This window comes from Otolemur garnettii, unplaced genomic scaffold (genome assembly GCF_000181295.1).
Source record: "Otolemur garnettii isolate 467f Iridium unplaced genomic scaffold, OtoGar3 scaffold00201, whole genome shotgun sequence".
Classification (NCBI taxonomy): Eukaryota; Metazoa; Chordata; class Mammalia; order Primates; family Galagidae; genus Otolemur; species Otolemur garnettii.
Genome location: NW_003852596.1, coordinates 843,786 through 848,606, shown reverse-complemented (window position 1 = coordinate 848,606; position 4,821 = coordinate 843,786).

Below are 4,821 nucleotides of genomic sequence, written 5' to 3'. Positions count from 1 at the left end.
TGGCATCATAGCTCACAACAACCTCAAACTCTTGGGCTCAAGTGATTCTCTTGCCTCAGCCTCCCCAGTAGCTGAGACTACAGGCACTGCCACAATGCCCAGCTAATTTTTCGATTTTTTAGTAGAGACAGGGTCTCGCTCTTGCTCAGGCTGGTCTCAAGCTTTGGACTCCAAGCAATCCACCGCCTTGGCCTCCCAGAGTGCTAGGATTACAGGCATGAGCCACTGCACCCGGCCTCTTCCCCTCTCTTGATTTCCAATTATCTTTACTTCTCTCTGTGCCCATGTGTGCCCATTGATTAGTTCCAAATTATTGGACAATACATCTGGACACCACGATATCTGATTCAGAAAATAGCCCTGAATTGGCTATTCTTCTTGCAGACTGCATGAAGAGAGAAAAGAAACTAGACTTTAAGACATTCACTATTCATGGGGCCAAAAGAGACACACAAAGATCATTCCAGGAAATTGTCAATCTACAGAGTTGGATCTGGTTACAAAGATCAGACTTTTGACTCTTGGTTCCCATAAGAAATCCTCATATACAGGTCCTATGCATACCTAGTTCAGAGTTGCAGTGAGTAGCATGGTCTTCAAACACTCCAAATACTCAAGGAAAGGGAGAGTTCATGGCAAGTTACCTGGACAAAGCATGGCTTTTCTTCTACACTAGTCATTTAACATCAAGAAAGCAAGAGTTTCCTCTGTTCAAGCCCTGGCTACTAGGCACAGAATACACGTCAGTCCTAGTTGCAAAGGGACAACAGTAGTATTAACGAAGTCATTGATAATTACCTCTCTGGGATTTGTAAGAGACTATTTGGCTATACCACATCCACTGGGTTGAACCACATGAACGGACTGACATTTGACTGGTTTTTATCTACAAAACTATAATTTCATATGTTAATACATTCATCTTAACACATCATTACCAAATGTTTTAAATGCTTTAATTTCTTTTCTTTTCTCAAAGGCTGAATCAGGAAAGGGTTAGACATTATTTTTCCCTCCTTGCTCTCCACAAAAAGGGAGACATAAATGGCTTTTATTTGGTGCAGAGAATAATGAGTACCATGTGACTGTCAGACCACAATGTCATATTATTAGCTCCTTTTTGCATTTCATATTTACAGCAGGCACGCAGCTGAGCTCAGGCTTGTCTTTTAATCTTCCCCTTGTTCTGACTAGGGGCAGTCGAGTTTGATAGGTCTGTAATTTGGGCAAACGCTGTGCGGGAGACTAAAGAACAGCAGGAACAAATTGGTGTCACTCTGTTCACATGCTAGGGAGAGAGTGTAAAAAGTCAGTTTAGTTCTCTGGTTGGGAGAAGTGGGAGGGAAAGACATGGACTGTTAGCAGAGAGTAAATCTCTACGATGTAGAAAAATGAACTGAATGGATCCCCCCCCCATTTACAGGTGGTTTAATACAGGATGTTTGATGTTTGAAAGTTCAAGGTGACATCATTTGAATTGCAAAATGTTAAACTAGCGGTTCTCAACCTGTGGGTTGTGACCCATAGGAACTGTATTAAAGGGCCGTGGCATTAGGAAGGTTGAGAACCACTGTGTTAAACTCTTCAGGGCCCTTAGAGATTATCTAGTCTAACCCCATAGATGGGGAAACGGGGAGAAAGAAACAACTTCCCCAATATCACACAGCTAGTAACTGCACTCTTCAAAACTAGGCATGCCCAACCCAGCGAGCAGCTCCAGCTGTGTGAGAAGAACCCACAGCAATGGAATTAACTTGAACCTTTTTGACTCTTAGTGCATCAACTTTACTATAGATTGGTCATTTAATATAAACAGGAATCACTCAGAATCAGACATACCAATTAAAATATTTATGGAGCTATCGCTTTGTACATTTTAGGCTGGCAAGAATTAGAAATTTGGATAATGTCAAGGGTTAGAAGAGGGAAAAGATGAACAAACTCCTCCCCCCCTTCCCCCGCTGATGGAAGTCAAATCTGTTACAGCCATTCGAGAGAACAATCTGGTATGACTTAGTCTCATGAAGTCAACACATATTCTATGGCCCAGAAATTCTCTTTCTGGTATATACTCTAAAGAAATTTGCACATGGGTCCATAGGAGGACATGTATAAAGATTCTCCCTACATCTCTAAGGAGGCAGGGAGTTGGCAGCCATCTGGGTGCTCATCCCTGGGAGAGTGGACAGGTAAAATGTGATGGATACATTCTAGAGCAGTGGTTCTCAACCTGTGGGTTGCAACCCCTTTGGGGGGGGGTCAAACAACCCTTTCACAGGGGTCACCTAAATACATCCTGCATATCAAATATTTACATTACTATTCATAACAGTAGGAAAATTACAGTTATGAAGTAGCAATAAAAATAATTTTATGGTTGGGGGTCATCACAACGTGAGGAATTGTATTAAAGGGTCACGGCATTAGGAAGGTTGAGAACCACTGGTCTAGAGTGTGATGCCTCAGGGTAGCATCAGTTTAGATATATACAAAAAGCATGGGTGGCTCCTATATATACAATGTGGAGAGAAAAAATGTGAAAATTGAAAGATAATATACAATAAATATTACTCCATAATGCATGCACATAAAATAATACATTTTTGAATAATATATTCAAATAAAAAGTTACCCCCAGACACATGGGCATGGTTGCATATGTTGGGAGAAAAAATGGGAAGGGGGTAGGAGGTTAAAATGGGATAAAATGAAAATGAAATAAACAAGAGACAGAATACCAGATTCACATGAATTTTTAAAAGAAAATAGTAAATTTCAAATAAATGTTCTACTTGGGGCAGGCGTTGGACCATATCCTCAATACTATGGAGAGTAGAAGTGGGAGGAGGGTGGAGGAGGTTTTGGGTTCCACTCCAAGAGCTACTTTGATAAAAGAAATTAAGAGGTCCTGAACCACCCAGTGTAAGCACCAGCCTTGCTTATGGACCAAACCACTCCACCTCATCCACTCCCTGAGGGGACGTCTAGGCCACACTAGACCTACTTTCTATCATTCCCAATTTCTACTTTTTGTCACTTGGCTCCTGAAGGGAGATCTCTCCTCCCCAGTCACTCCCACACCAGACCTGACTTCTGGAACTTTCTCTTCTCAGCTGTATAAAGTTTCTTCTACTTCCCTTGCTGGCTTCTACCAGGAAAGTTTTCTATATGGGTTGCCACTGTGTATTTAATTCCAGGCCAATGGCCAATGACAAGCCACACTTGTTTTACAACTTCCCAGCTTCACAATATGAAGGAATGTTGTTAGAGCCACAGAACCCTGAATCTTGGGGCATGGAATTAAGAGCATGAAGGTGCATGATGAAGACAGATCAAACAAGAACACCTCTCTGTCAAGGTTGCTCAGAAGGCCTTAGGCAGAGAAAAAGTACGTGTAGAAAGGGGGGAGAGCTTGATAAGGCCTAAAAAGTTCTGGGTGAGCATGAGAAAAGTGGGGCCAGTAGAAGAGTTCCTTAGGACTAGTGTCTTATGTTTGTAAAGAGCACACTGGTGAGGAAAACCAAACCAGGACAGAGCAGATGTGGAAGTAGTGTTAAATTGCAAGGTAGCTATATTATTTAAGCATTTTCGTGTTTACAATCTGTCTTATTGCCAATGCTAATAAGATTCCCACAAGACGTGGCTTATCCATTTCTCAGCAACACAACAATCTCTAAAGTCCTTAATGTAGATTCTACATGGATCTCTTTACATATCACTACTATATTATCTACTTCTTTGGGCCTTTCCCAAGTGCCAGCATCTCTGTTGTTCTGTAGCATTCAGCCTCATCAACAAAACAGCAGAAGGAGATGAAGAGCTCCTGCCAACAAGGATCGAAAAGTTCCCATCACTAGGATTACACATGGTTTTAGGGAGTAACTTCAGGGCTGGGGAAAGGCACTGGAGATTGTTCAATCAGTTTCATCCTTTTTTATTTCTTAAACTTTTAACCGTTCCAATGTGATGTACAGAAGGATGGGTCATAAAACCGGTCAGATGTGGGTTTAAGGCTTGGCTCTACTGGGGAGTGGGAAATTATCTAATTCCTCTGAATCTCACTTTCTTCATACTAACTAGTGCTTGGCATGTGTTACGGACATTTGCAGGTCTGAAGAATTGAACACAAATCTATAAAATGATGAGGAGCACAGCCTTCACAGGATTGTTGTATTAGGCCATGTGTAGAAAAATTATTAGTAGAGTCTAAGCTTTACATATAATATTTGGTACATGGGAGGCATTCCAAAGTTGCCTACTTCCCTTTGGTATCTCTTTCCCCTTTAAATTCCGCACTGTGAATATGTGACTACTCGGCCTCTCTACCTTTTCCTCAAATTTCATCTTAGCATCTATCTTTACAGCATTGCATTGGAGTGACTTTTGCTAGTTCCTCTGTATCCTAAGCACTCCTCTCTTTCCTTTGTCCTTGCCAGAGCATCAGCATCTGCAAGCCCTAGCATTGGATTTGACCTTCACATGGTCATACCTCTTTTTAGTCTGCCCCTCACAGATTCGATATGCAGACGAGAGAGACAGACTCCGACACTATCTGGGCATTGTGGATTCATTCCCCTTATCATTTTGGAGTCCTAGAGCTCCGGGCTCAAAGGCCTAACTTCATCTGCGTGACATTAGGCATAATATTTCATTTCTGGAAGTTTGAGTTTCCTCACCTGCAGAATGGAGATAATGGCATCCACCTCACGGGGTGTTATGGGGACTAAATAAGGTCATGCGTGAGATCGGAGTACTACATCAGAGGTTTCAAAACTTTTCACCACTTAGAGACAACGCTTGGATTTTCAGGGTTTTTTTTTT